The sequence below is a fragment of the Macrobrachium nipponense genome, chromosome 28, assembly GCF_015104395.2.
Source record: "Macrobrachium nipponense isolate FS-2020 chromosome 28, ASM1510439v2, whole genome shotgun sequence".
In the NCBI taxonomy this organism is placed as follows: Eukaryota; Metazoa; Arthropoda; class Malacostraca; order Decapoda; family Palaemonidae; genus Macrobrachium; species Macrobrachium nipponense.
Window position 1 is genome coordinate 61804517 of NC_087217.1, and position 17405 is coordinate 61821921.

The following is a 17405-nucleotide window of genomic DNA, read 5'->3' on the forward strand; positions in this document are numbered from 1 at the left end:
GAACTGAATATAGAATTTACGCCAAGGGCCAAGCGCTGAAATTTACAGTAAAAGGTTTGAAAGGTTTAACAGGAGGAAAAACTCGCAATGGCACTAAGAATGAATTGATAGGAGAGGGAGGAAAGTAAAATGGAAATAAGAGAATATGAAAGGAGGTACACTAAAAGGAACGAAATTGCAGCTATATAGAGGCTGAAGGCACGCTGCAAAGAATCTTATACAGTACCTACATTGCACCCCATGAGGTCCACTGATGACGGTACTAACCCCCTACTGGGTTTCAACTGTGCTGACAGATTCGCGTTCATAGAGCACGCGAATTATTTATTCGATAACATGGAAACTTTGGCATAACTGCTAATTTTCTGGAAAAACCATGCTTCTAATAATACAAAATGCTTTCAAAAAAATTACCATACTTCTAACAACAATTTCCTTTTAAAAAACCATAATTCAATAAGAAAATTATTTCAAAAAACCATACTTCTAACAATAAACTGCTTCTAAAAACCATAATTCAGAAAGAAAATTTTTAAAAAACAATTACTTCTATTAACAAAATGCTTTTAAAATACCATATTTCAATAAGAAAATGTTTTTTTAAAAACCATATTTCTAATAACAAAATGCTTTTAATAAACCAAATTCAATAAGAAAATTATTTTTAAAAAAACTATACTTCTAACAACAAACTGCTTTAAAAAAAACCATACTTCAATAAGAAAATGTTTTTCAAAAATCATTACTTCTAATAACAAAATGCTTTTAAAAAGCCATACTTCAATAAGAAAATGTTTTTAAAAAACCATTACTTCTAATAACAAAATGCTTTTAAAAAGGCAGCAACGTGACGACTGTAGAATTTAATACAAAATATAGAATTAAACTATTAAAAAGACGAGTTTCATGCAATTAACTTAGTGTCAGTTACTAAAATATGCAGGAATGGAATTAATCGAGAAAATATAAAATCCACCTTCTAGTTCTAGCCCTTAGATATCTTCAACAGCATATGAATAAGACGGTTTTTGAGGTAAGGTGTTTTTCTCGACACTTCAAACTGAATTTCGAAGTTTTCGGCTTCAAAACATTTCCACAGACAATGTCTTACATTACCTGTTCAGCTGTTCAAGGAAATTCTTCGAGTAATACGAAACTCATTATGGCCAGAAACTTTTGGACATAAAAAAAAAATCAAATGGCAAAACACAAAGGATAATCTAGCCATGAGAGTTTTGATAACCAAGCAAAATTTGTTGGATAAGACCCATGTGTAAGGAAATAAATCTCAATTCCCTGTTTTAAAGATGTATAAAGTCCCTGAAACAGATTCTCCCCCATCAAAACTTTTATTTCATGTACTTATCTTAAATGTTCTTTTTTTTTGGGGGGGTGGCAACTCGGTCACGGTAGATGCTTTGCTGGTATATATAAAAATTGTATCAAAATATACTAATAAAATGATACATATAAAAATGGTATATATATTAACTATATATAAAAACTCATGAATTTCTCTTGTATTAAAATTCTGTTTTCACTAGTGTTGCCGACACTAAACAGTATGTTCTTTTAAATCTTCAAACAATCTTGGGAGCACATTTTTCGAAGGCTCTAAAGAACCTCTCCAAATTTATCGCTTAATTTTAACTAAACGTTGAAAACTCGAAACTTTCCCGCCATCCTGAGATCAACATTTTCCTTATAATCGAAAAATTAGTCTAATTCAAACTTAAAACTATTTAACCGATTTCAGTCAACATAATATACCTGAAACCACACGTTATTTGCAACCACTCAGAATCAGTATTCATGGTCAGTTCTTTTACTAATTTTCACTACAGAGTTACAATCCCTAGTTATGACACTCTGCACATTTCCTATACCCCTCTCTCCTTAGCAGTGAATTTCAGTTCTGTGATCATAAAAAGAAAAAAAAAACATATTTGGCCCCACTTTAGTTCTATGATGGGTTTCTATATTAAATTTCTCACAACTGCATCACTTTTTTAAAATATGTAACGCCTACTATTACCGGCTGCTAGCTTTACAAAAGTCGAAACCTTGCTCCCAATATTCTCGCCACTTCGCAAATATTCATTTAAGTTGCTTCACTCGAAACACTTCTTATGTTTTGATTTAAAGTTCTTCACTCGAAATATTACTTATGAGATGGTCTAAAGTCCTTAGCCGTTTTTATAAATAAGTTAACAGCAATATCAACTTTGTACGCAACATCATCTTTCTCTTCACTGACCTCAAAATTTTCATATTCTCGGTATAAATGCACTCAACTTCATTTATTTTTCCTAACACTCCGTCCACTACCTTCAGACACAACCATTAAGAGATTCTTCTAGGATCTTTGTTTCCTCTGCTTCGACATACAAAGAATCCAGTGTGTCAGCGCTGACTACGTCTCCGACCTTACCCAACACTTCATCGGCCTTTACAGATTTACGGGCTGCTCTAGGAGCAAGAGCCCGTGCTGGCATAAGGCCAGCCAAATCTAAAACAACTTTACAGCAAAAAAGAACAACTAACTGCTTTAAACTCTTTCGTAAATTCCTTTTCGAGGGCTAATTCCTATTTCGAAAGATCTGTTAGCGATTACAAATCATCAACACACTTCGCGTATCCATAACTAATGCTTATGTTTATGATCCTACGTAGATACAGTACGTTGATTTAAGGCATAAAATATGCTTTCCGAAAACAATTCAACTTAAATGCAGCGTTTCTATGGTCTCGAAGTTATACTCAAAAACTTTCTGAAGCCTCATCACATTAATAATAATAAACAAAAAATAAAAAATAATAAATTGAAAAAATAAATTTAAAAAATTAGAACAATTACACAATTACACAATTACACAATTACACAATTACATTAATTATAATTATAATTATAATTATAATTATAATTATCATCAATGATGCGGATTTTTATGAAACAAGTCAAAACGCAAACCCACACGTCCCTACTAAAAGAAATGCCATGTGAGAACGGACAGTAGAGAGGAAAAGGGACGGGAGGGGGGCGGGGAGATTACATTATTCTGTCGACAAAATTCCAAAATAAAGTTAAGCCAATACAAAGCACTTCGCCAGACTGAAATGCAGGTAACAAACTCAGTTGAATTATGGCTGAGGGATCATAGAGCTTTCAAGTAACGTTACAGCCTCTGTAAACATCAACAGCGCTCACGAGCATGACACTGATCAAAAAATGTATTTTTAATGACAGACCTATGGTACTGAGAAGTATGAAAATACTGTGACCTAGATAGGTTCTCGATCCGGAGACTCCAAACAAGCAGTCTTGACCCAGCCTGACCTCCCAAACATCTCTTGAAAGTGGGCCACAGATAGGGCCTGAAAGTACTCGAGTTTGGAGTAAAATTAAATGTAAATACTTAGAAGTAAACAAGTTACAAAGTGATTTAGTGGGTTTCTTTTTCAATCTTCAGAAGAAAACTGAAAGAAGTTTATGTTTGGATCAAGTAATGCATTGCTTATAACTTCACAAGCATGGGCAGTAGTCGTAGTCGTAGTAGTAGTAGTAGTAGTAGTAGTAGTAGTAGTAGTAGTAGTAGTAGTAATAAGAGGGAAAGGCCTACATTGAAACGAAGCTTCAGGAAGCCAGTCAAGCGGGAAATTAAAGTCGGAATCACAATCACCAACACAGTAGCATGAAAAAATACCAGTGTAACTTCATGTTTTAATGATCAGACAGAATAATATTCCATCAGGGAAAGATTCTGGTTGAAGGCAACGATAGATATTTGTTCAATTCTTCGGGTAACTGAGTGCAGGGTTACCGGACAAGGAACAATCGGAATGTAATGGGTAAAGTTCCAGATTTCCTCAAGTTTATTCTCCCTTCTCCACTGAGGGACCTGGGGCAACCCGAACAAGATGTAAGGTCTGTAAGGTCTGATTATTTCTACATCTATACCAGCATACAAGCCAATTTAAATCTAATTTTGAAGATGCAAAAAACAGTGAAAAAAAGCTGTATCACTTCGAAACAACAGCATTGTTTAATCTCTGAAGCCAAGAATTAGGTTACTTATTAAAAAAAAACCCAAAGCCCATAATACTACACAGACAAGTCGATGACCACTAAAAATATATATATAAAAACCACAACGATCCGCAATCTTTCAGTCATAATACGAAGGTTACTGCGTTCAAAGACAGCAACGGCCAATTTCAGGTTATTTACACAACGTGAGATCATTCACGTAAAAGGCCACTGAAACCATTCTAAAGCTATACTGTTTTTTTTCCATCTGTCCATCCTCCTGTGGTGTTTTTGTATGGTAACACTGCGTCCCAGGCTTTAATAGTTACGGTATGTGTATGTTTTAGGTAAATAAAAGGATATCTGGGTGTACATTTGCAACTGAAAAGTGTTTTAATAATTTACTGTATGCGAAGTACACCGTTAATATTCGAAATAGGATATTATTATAATCGTTGAATGTAAGCTGAATGTAACTATCTAAAGCCCGGGACGCAGTGTTACCATACAAAAACACCACAGGCGGATGGACAGATGGAAAAAAAAACAGAGTATAGACCCGTTATACATCGTCCGAGCTGTCTTGAAAATAAATATTTATATCTTATGCATACTACATTAAATATAATGATTCTTCCCCGTGATCACAGTACAGTGCAACCATTTCAACCCCGAAAAATATTGCTGGGTCCAATAATCTGAAAAAAAAAAATGCTATTTAGAAGAAATCCTAAAATAAACTGAGTTATGGAGAAAGAACACTTGAGGGGGGATTTATTTATTTTTTTTTTTTTTGGGGGGGGGGGGTTAATATTAAGAACCAAACTGGACCTCTTCAGCCCAACTGTCTGGCCTGCTTCGGATCTACCTAATGAGAAATAGCTAAAGTAATATGATACATTTTCTTCCAGGGTTGCCAGCAGATAACATCAGAATCAACATCAGAATCAATATGACCTTTCTGATTATTTTCATTCTGATTTCAATTTAATAGCCATTTTTCCAGGTCTTCTTTTTTTTCAAATAGGTTTGCCCTTATGAGTGCGTCATTTTTACTCTCATCTCTTCGTTTCTTGAATCTCTCTACATCTCTGGGCTAGCAAGTTTCAGCTGCCTAATGGTTAATTAAAATGGGCCTTAAACGTGTCAAATGTGGCACAAAAATAAGGTCAATATCCTCAACCTCCTAGAATGCTAAACCCCCCAACCCATCTTCATAAACAATCCAATAAACATAAGCTGTTTCTAGTGTACCAGAGAAGGCCTTTTAATAACCTGTCCCCCCCACCCCCCCCCCCCCCACCGTTTCTACCCTTAGCATTAAGACGCAAGGGCAAGTGCAACACTAGGCCCCTTCCAACAAGGGCAACCCACCATCCACCCACGAAGTCTTCCATCACCATAATCAACCATCTACATCACTTTCTATCATGCCAGGAGCAATATGCTATCACGTCCCCCGGTCTCTGCTCAGCTTCATCAATTAAGTTCGGTGTGGTTGAAAGGGGTTTGAATGGGAGCAACAGCAGATTTCGCTTTTAGTACAGAGTGCCTTTGGTTTTATCCTTATCATCGCTGGGGCGACTGGATGTTATCCACTTTGATTTTTTTTTCTATACAGTGGTTTGGAGTCGCTTCTTCGGCCTTGCGGTCGTATTCTTTAGTTTGTATGGTCGGATTTAACTTCTTGCTAAATCTTGCCCAGCTAAATCATTCTTTTCCATGCTACGAAATATACATCTTTCAAGTACCAGTCTATACTACATTCTACCTAAGCCTTCTTCCCTTTATTTTTAATACGTCTGAAATCTAAAATTTACAAATGCATAATAACACCAGCATCATTGAATTTCATTTTTTTTAATTAGTCATAATTTTTTTCCATAAAAGTGTAATGTCTACTTTCTGCTATGATATGCCTGAGTTTTTTCGATCCCGACGATTTCTACTTGTAATATATATATATCTATATATATATATATATAGTACCTATATATATCCATATAATATATACATATATATGATACTCGCTTGACATATATAGATATAATATACATATATATATATATATAGATACAATAATATTTAGATATACATATTAATATATTACATATATATATATATTTTATATGAATAACATAATATATCTATAATGATACTTATATATATTAATATTACCAAAAATTAAAATATATAAATAATATATCTATATAATATATATATATTCGTATTATATGTATATGTATATATATATAGTACATTATATACATATATAACATTATTAATATATTATCAATATATATTAAATTTTTATTGCCCCTAAAGGCTGGAAAAAAGTTATAAAATCTTCTGGTTTTATTTTTTTATCCTTATATATAAAAGCAATTTACTATAATCGTAGACCACTTTATACCTCACGAAAGAAAGGAGGCGGCAAATGAGCGGGTGGGCACAATACCCCACAATACCCCCAGTTCCCTTCGGCCAGTCAATCGTATGCAAATCTCTTTTTTTTTCTTTCCCCCAACTTACGAATGCAACTTTGAGTATGAATGGCTGGCATATACGGATGATAAATGCCAGTTTATACTGATTGTGATAGATGGGATGGGAGGATAGTGAGGGATATATGGACGGGAGGACAGAAGGATGTGGGCTGGTAGACAGGAGATGGGAGGGTAGAAGGGAGAAGACAGCCGGCGGGGAGTGATGCAGGCTATAGTAGTGAGTGGGTGCCGTCCTGCTGGCAGCAGATATATTGATTTTGTTTATGGCCCACTTGGCGCCGAAGAGCCCAGGCGGAACTCTCTCTCTCTCTCTCTCTCTCTCCTCCTATATGATCCTTCTTCTTCATTCTCTCTCCCTCTTCGTCTCTACCATGATACCCTGTTTCATGATAAAATGATCCTCCCTCATTTAAGTTTCTTGCATCGAGATTTTTTTCCACAAGAAAATTCAAGTATAAAGGTTTTTTCTATATAACTGTCTTCTGTCTATGACATTTAAAATAGAGAGAGAGAGAGAGAGAGAGAGAGAGAGAGAGAGAGAGAGAGAGAGAGAGAGATGCTCAATGTAATAAGGACAACCAGCACCAAATTGTTGTTCTATTAGAGCATCTCCTATCAACACAAAATGAAAACAGAAGATAAATAAAAACTACGCTTTACTTAAACTACGTATCATTTTCTTCCTGTGTACCCAGTATCAAATAAACCCTCTCTAATGTAAGTCACGCTTTGGACCCAGTGTAGCATAACTAATAAAAGACTCCATAAGTAACAAGGGATAAAAACTCCTCCGGGGTATTGCACGCTCAAATAAGCTCCTTCCTTATTCATTCTCTGCAATAATAGCCCCCGCCATCTCTCTTTATCTGGAACTCTGGAAGACAAATTCTGGAAAGAGATGGGGAAGACGGAAAAAGAAGCGAATAAGGAGGATTGAGAGGGAGGGAGGGAGGGGAAGGTGGTTGGAGGAGGAAGGGTAAGGAGGCACCACAGGAGGTAAGGGAGGAGGTGGAGGATATCCCAGGAGAACCGATCTAATTTCTATTCATTGCCTGGATATCCTGGAATACATTAATCGCGTGACGAAGTGTCTCTTCCAATGCCACTTCCAGGACTCCTCAATGTGCGCACCAGTTAATCTTGAAGCGCTTATTCAATTATGTTTTATTAGCAATACTTGAGGCCGTATCTCCACATTTCCATACAGACTGCGAGCCAGCCTTTCCAGCGTCCTCCATTGGCCGTCGCGATCCGCTTCAGCCAATCGCAGCCTCCGATTTAATTGAGTGCCGGCCAATGGAAGGCGAGCTGAAGTTGTTATCACGCGCCCTCCTGGGAAAGATGGCAACGACGTAATCTTAAAAGTGAACTTTGAATTGACCCGGCTTAAATATTAGCGACACCTGTTCCGGCTCAGTGGAAGACCACTGACGAATTCTGGCAGTCCTAGTCTACAGATCAAGGAGGGTCCTATCCACGCGCGTACTCAAATCCGGACGGAAGCCCCACCCGGGGAACAGCGAAATTAAAAGCCGGCTAAAAGGGAATGCCGATGGCAAATAGGCTGTTCATATTCCTCAGCTGGTTTCATAACACCGATTCTGACAATAATTGCGATATCATGCCCGGGAAAATAAAGTGGAGACCAGGGCAGATAAGCTGACAATCTGGGCGAGCCATTTAGGGGCAATTTATGGAAGCAATTTGGTCTATAACAACCATTAGCCGTGAGACGGCCAGACAGAATATTAGTGCAAGATGGATGAATGGTGGCCACGAAGGAGAAGGAGGAGGAGGAGAAAGAGGACGAAGGCGATGAGGATGTGAAAGGAAAAGGAGGAGAGGAGAGGATGATGACGATGAGGTGACAGAGGACGAGGAAAATAATAACGAGGAAATGTATGATAATGAACATGAAGTGAAGGGAGAAGGAAAGAAAAAATGATTAAGGAACATGTCCAGAGTGTGGAAGGAATGACAATGGAAAGGAAACATGATAAAGTGGTGGTAGATAAGAAAGCAGAGGAAAATGGGCGCTGAGGGTTGGGTCTTGAAAAGAAAGTATGAGGAAAAGAGAGGAAAGGTAGAAAAGGGAAAGAAATGGGGACAATAGGCGATGGAAAATTGATGATGATACAGATGTCTTGACATTTAAGAGGGAAGAAACGCTATAAGAAAGAAATCTGACAAAAACGAAAGCACAACCGAGAAATAGGTGCCACAGCTAACTGAACCTATTTCACATATGAGCTCACGTAAGGAATGCACTTTATATCAAAATGTGGAAGGAAAACGTAATAAACTTAAGACCCTCTTGATACATTCATACTGAAGTAATTACAGCTTATTAGTCAATTGCTTCCAAATGATAGTTTAGATCCTCATAGATTGGTTGAGTAACACAATAACATTTAGATATCCTTCAGCTCTTACCACAATGAATTTTTGAATCATCATTATACTACTCTCCCCGTTAACAGTATATCATTTGAATAAACATTAGATAAGGCTAATGAAAAGAAAAATGCAGACAATACAATGCGTGTCTGCTTACGGATTATGCAATGCACACAAGAGGACGGATACTAAGCTACAAGTTCTTCTGATTAACAATAATTCTGGAACAAGACCTAACTATTCCGTCATTAAGTAACTTGCCAAACTACCAACTCTACCAAAGTGGCCACAGCAAGTTTTAATTCTCCTGCAGTGCATGTTCGTATCTTATTATCTCCCAGAGCCCACAAAAAAGTTCCACTTCTCCCACAGTGCCCATAAAATTCTTTTAACTCTCCTCCATTTACTGTAAGTGAGCATTCTCTCCCATGATGGGAGCAAAAAATAAATATAAAAAATTGTAGTGCCAACTTGGAAGTTGTAACTTTCCCACAGTTCTTGTAAGTTAGTACTTAATTTCCATTGTCCCACAAACAACCCTGACTTTCCCACAGTACCTGCAAGGAAAATCCTAACTCTCCCATAATCCCCGCAAAGAATGTCTAACACAACCACAGCAGCGCCTGCAAGAAGTTCGAACTGCCCCACAACGTACAGAAATAACTTAACCAGAAAGCCAATGAGCAAGGGACGAAAATAAATTGCAAGAACAGATAAGCAATTATCTAAAATTTCACTTTTCTTCATTTTGAGTTAAGTTAAATGTAGAATTCAGGCCAAAGGCCAATCACTGGGACCTATGAGGTCATTCAGCGCTGAAATGGAAAATGACATTAAAAAGGTTTGAAAGGTGTAACAAGAGGAAAACATCAAAGCAGTTGCACTATGAAACAAGTGTTTGGAGACGGTGGGCAGTAAGATGATGAAAGCGAATATGAAAGGGCGGCACGCTGCAAAGAGCCATAAGTAATGCCTACAGTGCACCGCATGAGGTCCACTGACGCAACGCCATCTTGAATTGAGAATTCAAGATGGCGTTGACTGACGGCGCTACTCCCCTACGGAGCTTTTCTTCATTTTGATTAATACATTACGAAATAGACTACAATAATGCATATATCTAAGTTACTTTACTAAGTTCGCGATATAATAAAGAGGATTCTTGCCCCGTTCTTCCGTGGGACCTCTGTACCTACATGCTCTCCGAAAATATCCAAACAAATCATTGATGCACACAATCTCTCCACTCATATATTTCAAAGGCAAAGAATTGACATTTTTCTCCTAATTCTACTGAGGAAAGGCAGAAGTAAAAATATGAAAACCAAAGTACAATCAGATTGTGTCCAAATGCACATGCATGTGTCTTTCCACTTTTTTTTTTCAGTTGCACAAAGAGGTAAAAATACTTCTTAAGAATTCATTTTTACTGTATAAAACCAGCAGTATCCCGCTTCTACAACTCAAGAATGCGTCGGGGAGAATCCTGTCACAGCTAAGTATTTTGCGATAGAATAAGTTGACAAACTAATTGTTATTTTCTATCTTCTTTTACCGTGCTGTATTATGCTACCTAGATTAATTTCACTTGACCTGTGTTTCTGTGTAAAGTGTTTGCTAATAACTATTATCTTGACCATTTTCCAGTGAAGATTCCAAGACTATTGACCAACAAAGTAGATTATCAAAAGAATTGGGCTCTCTCTCTCTCTCTCTCTCTCTCTCTCTCTCTCTCTTCTATACTAAAGCAAACCTTGCTTTTTCGATGTTTGATCATCGATGTCATGCTTATCACTAATTCTACAAATAGCCTTATTTTTCCTAAAAGTTTACAACGCTTCAAATCATTCCACCGTCATTTAGCTCGGTTATCAAATTTTAAACTGTAATTCTTAAAAAAAAAAAAAAAAAAAAAAAAAAAAAATTACTGGACTCAAAATTACGATACTGTTCTGCAAGGCTATATAATTTGTCACTTCACCCGTTCCAGGTACCAGGTGAATAAAAAGCTTTCCATTGAATCTCAGAAATTTAATAATCGATTCTGTCCCCCACTGGAAAAAATAGTCCTTCCTTATAAAGACATCAATAAAAAAAAGGCTTTCCATAAAATCTCAGAAATTTAATACACACATCTTGTCGCCCAGTGAAAAAATTGTAGTCCTTTCTAATAAACACATCAATGAAAAAAATAAATAAAAAAAGGCTTTCCATAAAGCAAGATTCATTGAAAAATATCTAATCTAACCTTCAGATCTTATCCCCTACTGAAAAAACTATAATCCTTTCTAACAAGCACGATAAACAAAAAAAATTCAATAAAATCTCAAATTTAATTTTCAGATCTTGGCGCCCAATGAAGAAATTGTAGTCCTTTCTAATAAGCAAATCAATTAAAAAAAGCTATCCTTAAAATATCTAGTCTAATATTCAGATCTTATCCCTTACAGAAAAAATGAGTCGTTCCTAATAAACACATCAATAAAGAAAAAAAAAAACCTTTCCATAAAATCTCACAAATGTAATATTCAGATACTGTCACCAATTGACAAAATATATAGACTTTCCTTATAAAGACATTAAAAAGAGAAAAAACGCTGCTCGTTCAATGTCACCTGTTCCGTCCTGATGGATCTACAGCAAGCTCTTGTACCGAGAGCCATACTTACTGGGTCTAGTTTTCCAGCAAACTTTCTCCAATAATCCCAATGCTCCCGGTATTCCAAATTTGCCCTTTTTTAAAAATTAAGACTTTTCAGTATTCTCTGATTCACTTCCTTCAAAGATTAACAGGCCCACTACAGGAATGTCTCCGTTCATGATTCGTTAGTAGTTTGTTTATTTGTATGATGTTTTTATGTTGCAAGGAACCAGTGGTTATTCAGCAACGGGACCAACGGCTTTACTTGACTTCCGAACCACGACGAGAGTGAGCTTCTATCACCAGAAATACACAGCTCTCACACCTCAATGGAATCCCCGAGAATCGAACTCGCGGGCACAGAGGTGACACGCCGACACCATACTGATCACGCCTCTGAGGCGCTCTTTTAGTAGTTTGCCAGCCCTATCATCAAACTTAAAATATACACAAAGAACTACTTAAGCACGCATAACATTATTTAAAACAAAATTTACTTGATGGAATAAGCAGTTACCAAAATTGTAGCACGAAAAATTAGCAACTTGCAAAATACTTAGTACCTTGTTTTTCTTTACAATCTTTAAGAATTAAATTCCTCAGTAAGTCGCCCATTTTAACAACTTGATTTTACTTTACAATCTTAACAAATAATAAAACTTGTCTGTAATATCGCCTATCTTAAGTCCACTGCTCAAGTTTATCTTTCTAGTCCAATAAGGCAGCTTTCAACTAACATTAACCTGTAATGTTTTTGAAAAAAAAAAAATCACTTTAACTGACTGCCAGTCATCAGGGTGGTCAAAATCTCTGACGTGACATATGATGGCAATTGAGCAATTTGGCATTTTATGCCACTCTTGTAAACAGTTCTGTAACACATTATCCATTGCGAGGTACATTATATGAAGAGCAGTCAGTATTATACGCTTGTGTTGGCGTTATTGATCATTAGAACATTATTTGTTCTTGGTAGACGCTATTTACACACACACAAAAACTAAAATAATTTTTTTTCAAACAAGAAAATATTTTCAAACATTGTAAGAGATCTCCAAACTCTTAAAATTCATTACAGTGTGGAAGAACTAAAAACTCTCAAATTCAAAGTTCTTGATTTGTCATCACTAGAAATCAAATGCTTTTTCCTGCCTGGCTCTTTGGAGGCAACCATTAATGAAATCCAGGAATAACAACCCTTTTGCAATTCTATAAATGTCTTGAATTAAAAAAAAAAACACTATCTTTTATTCGGAATGCCGTCACAAATCATGCATAGAGAAAAATTATTTCCTTTAACCAAGTGATGGCTGGAAAATCGTGAATAGCAGCAGTCCTCACAAAGTCGGTATTAAAAGCAGTCCTCACAAAGTCGGTATTAACTGCATTCATAACAAAGTCGGTATAAACGGCATTCATAACAAAATCGGTATTAACAGCATTCCTGACTAAGTCGGTATTAACAGTATTCAAACAGCATTCCTGACAAAGTCGGTATTAGCAGTATCCAAACAGCATTCCTGACAAAGTCGGTATTAACAGCATTCATAACAAAGTCGGTATTAACAGCATTCCAAAAAAAGTCGGTATTAACAGCATTCCTGCAAAAAAAAGTCGTATTAACAGCATTCATAACAAAGTCGGTATTAACAGCATTCCAAAAAAAGTCGGTATTAACAGCATTCCTGACAAAGTCGGTATTAACAGTATTCATAACAAAGTCGGTATAAACAGTACTCCTGACAAAGTCGGTATTAACAGCATTCCTGACAAAGTCGGTATTAACTACAGTCCTCACAAAGTAAGTATTGAAAGCGTTCCTGACAAAGTCGGTATTAACAGTATTCCTGACAAAGTCGGTATTAACAGCATTCCTGACAAAGTCGGTATTAACAGCATTCCTCCCAAAGTCGGTATTAACTGCATTCATAACAAAGTCGGTATTAACAGCATTCCTGACAAAGTCGGTATTAACCGCATTCCTAATAAAATCAGTATTAAAAGCATTCCTAACAAAGTCAGTATGAGAACCGACAACGGTTTTGAATTAAAATGATATCGCAAACCTACAGAGGCGAACGTATAAAAAATATATATCCATATATTTTTATTGTAATGGACCAGTCACAACAAGAGGGGCGTGCAAAACTTACTCGACCATAATATTGGAACATAAGGTAAAGAACATTGCTAAAGAGAGTCACAACATAAATAAATATAATGTACGCGTGACAAACAACTCAAGTGCCATCTTCGTTCATGTAAGAGATTTTGACCACCCTATCCACAGGCATTCATCTACTTTTCAAAAGTTCATATCCCGAAAGATAGTTGTTGAAGAATGGCATAGTACCTCTTTTTGAAACATGAACTTGAATTTTATCATTGAGAACAGTAAAGCAAAACAAGCCGTTTACTATACAAATTACTCAATTTTTGTATTAGGATCAGAATATATATATATATACATATATATATATATATATATATATATATATATATATATATTACTATATATATATATATATATATATATATATATATATATTGTAATTCTGCAGTGGATCCCTGGACAAAATTGTGAAAATATCTCTCATGGAATTTAAAAGAAGGGATACCAAGAAAATGTTTTATTGCAATATATACTATACACACACACCATATATATATATATATATATATATATATATATATATATATATATATATATATATATATATATATGGGTGTGTGTGTGTTTGTGTACGTAAGAGGGAACACTCATATTTATCCGCATTCGAATGTCTTAAAATTGTAAATAAAAAAAAAATGCTTTTATATAAAGGAAAGTGCTTCAGGAGCAACGATCCTCAAGCTGACAACAAGAGATAATGTCGGCGGCAGGTCGCCTCCAATTTCAGCCTGCTATAATGTCGGGGAGGATTAACGCTAAATACTATTTGGTGCCTTGGCACCCCTCCTGGCATCCCCCCCATTTCTTTCTCAGCCCTGAACTCAGACCCAGTCCCCCCCCCGCCTCATTCCTGGGGGGGTGGGGGGAGGGGGTGCTTTATGGAGGGAGCTTAACCTCCAGCCATTTCTTCTGATTTTCACCTTGTGTTAGAGAGTCATTTCTGGGCCAAGGGTTAAGCGTTGCAAAAAATGGCCGTTGGAGTCGACGGTTAAACGGGTCGTTACTTCTCATTATCTTTAAGATATTAGACGAATGGGTGAGTAATGGGGATTACGGGGCTCAAGGTCTTTTTCGAGTTTTATATATATATATATATATTTTTTGTTGTTCCTTAGGGGCGTTGCAGGTTCTAACAGAAAAGTAACTAAAGGGGGAATCGGAGTTTATGTATTTTTCTCACGGTTCCGAGCCCCATAATTAAATTATACATTAATCTTTGGATAAAGAGCAAAAAGATAGATATATACCGATTCAATACACTCACACAAACATATCACAGACAACTAATGTCACATTACCGAGACACTGAAAAGTTACAAAAACAAAAAAACAAAAAAAGCAAAACGGACCTTAATCCAAGAACCCACATCGGCTTTCTCCGAATTTCCTGCAGGAAATTCCTCCCCTGATTCCGGAGCCGTATTATCTTCCCGAACGAACAGTTTCCTCGAGTCTTATCACAGTCATTTGGAGGAAACCTTACACTGGTGTCACCAAGGGCAGCGTCGTCCTCATCGTCGTCGTCGTCGCAGTCGTCCTAGACTTTCCCTCTGTCACCGGAAAAAAAAAAAGAAGCTTTTTAGAGCAGTCAAAACATTCAACGAGGAGCATTATGTAGGAGCTTTATCGCTCACTCCATCAGCTACTTCGTCTCCCAGCGCCAGACAGTTAAGTGGAGTTTCCCTGTATGAGATTTGCTGAAGGGGGTAACGTTAGGGAGGAGAGGGAGGGAGGGAGGGAGGGAGGGTCTTCGAAAGGGAATCTTCTCCCGAACTCCCTTCCCTCGCTCGAAACCCTCCGTTTAGATGGCTGTTTGGAAGTTGAATGAAACTTTAAAAAGAAGAGTTTTGTACTACTTCTTATCTGAACTGCGGTCCTACACGGGAACTACCAAGTCTACTTTTCTTTATCATGGGTAATCTGTATCACGATCATCTTTCTCACAAAACAAACTACACGACGAATTATTTAGGACGGAATAACTCTAGATCTGGCAAAATTTAGATGCTCTCTCTCTCTCTCTCTCTCTCTCTCTCTCTCTCTCTCTCGCTCTCTCTCTCTCTCTCTCTCTCTCTCTCTAACAATGTTAAATTAGACTGGTAAAAAATATTCTTATTGTATGCTATGCCATCAAAAAATAGTTCAATATATTTATACACGAAAAACACAGCCCTTTACATTTAGTCTGTGTGACAATTCAGAGTCACTTATCCATTTCCTTCTTTAATTTTTATTTTTTTATCCTTTCCACCTTTATTCTTCTTAGAAATTACTTTACGAGTTATGTTTACACACACACACATACACACACACACACACACACACACACACACACATATATATATATATATATATATATATATATATATATATATATATATATATATATTACTGTAATACGTATTTACCTAAGCTTCTTTGGAGGTACCTGACGATGTCTTTACTGAAGCTTCTTGTCTTATGCTGCTTGAATGAGTTTCCTTGATGCAATATATATATATATATATATATATATATATATATATATATATATATATATATATATATATATATTGCATCAAGGAAACTCATTCAAGCAGCATAAGACAAGAGCTTCAGTAAAGACATCGTCAGGTACCTCCAAAGAAGTTTAGGTAAATACGTATTACAGTAAAATCCTTCAGGCCTCAGCAACGAGTCGTATGCTGTTCATCTTTGTAACGGGGAAAGCTAAAAAGAAATGCAGAACAGCGGGGTCCCTGAGATAGTTCAGTATATGAAGAAATCTTTACAGCAGAATATAGGGAAAAGTTGGTGGAAAAGTTTAAGAGTTGCATGAATGGCATGGAGAGGAGACTGAAAATCAAAGCAGGCAAAACACTATTTACTGAGAATGAAAAACAAAGGTAAAACACAGCTTACCAAGACAAAGTCAAAGCAGGCAAAACACAGCTTTACCTACAATGAAAATCAAAGCAGGCAAACACTTACTAAACTGAAAATAAAAGCATCAAAAACAGCTTACAAAGACGAAAATCAAAGCAGGCACAGCTTCCTAAGACTGAAAATCAAAGCAGGCAAAAACAGCTTCTGAGATGAAAAATCAAAAGCAGGCAAAACAGCTTCCCAGACTGAAATCAAAGCAGGCAAAAAACAGCTTACCCGACTGAAAATCAAAAAGCAGGCAAAACGCTTACGACTAAAATCAAAGCACAAACAGCTTTAGACGAAATCAAAGCAGGCAAAACAGCTTACCCAACGAAAATCAAAGTAGGCACACTTACTCAGAGTGAAATGTAAGCAGGCAAAAAACAGCTTAAGACTGAAAATCAAACAGGCAAAAACACTAAACTGAAAATCAAAGCAGGCAAAACAGTTACTGAGACTGAAAATCAAAGCGGCAAAACAGCTTAATGAGACTGAAAATCAAAAGGCAAAAAACAGTTAGGACTGAAAATCAAAAGCAGGCAAAACAGTTAGAGACTGAAAATCAAGCAGGCAAAACAGCTTACAGGACGAAAATCAAAAAGCAGGCAAAACAGCTTACTAAGACTGAAAATCAAGCAGGAAAACACTTACTAAGACTGAAAAATCAAAGCAGGCAAAACAGCTTCTGACGAAAAATCAAAGCAGGCAAAACAGCTTTTACTGACGAAAATCAAAGCAGCAAAACAGCTTATG

General features: G+C 36.5%; 1 protein-coding gene across 2 annotated transcripts in view; it reads right to left on the bottom strand.

Annotated features, from left to right (window-relative positions):
- LOC135201804 (glutamate receptor 1-like) overlaps positions 1 to 17405 on the bottom strand; it is a 377856-nt gene that overhangs the window by 228166 nt on the left and 132285 nt on the right. For both annotated transcript variants that reach the window (XM_064231071.1, XM_064231070.1), the window contains exon 2: positions 15095 to 15295. The gene's annotated coding sequence lies outside the window, so the exon portion shown is untranslated. The remainder of the gene's footprint in view (positions 1 to 15094; positions 15296 to 17405) is intronic.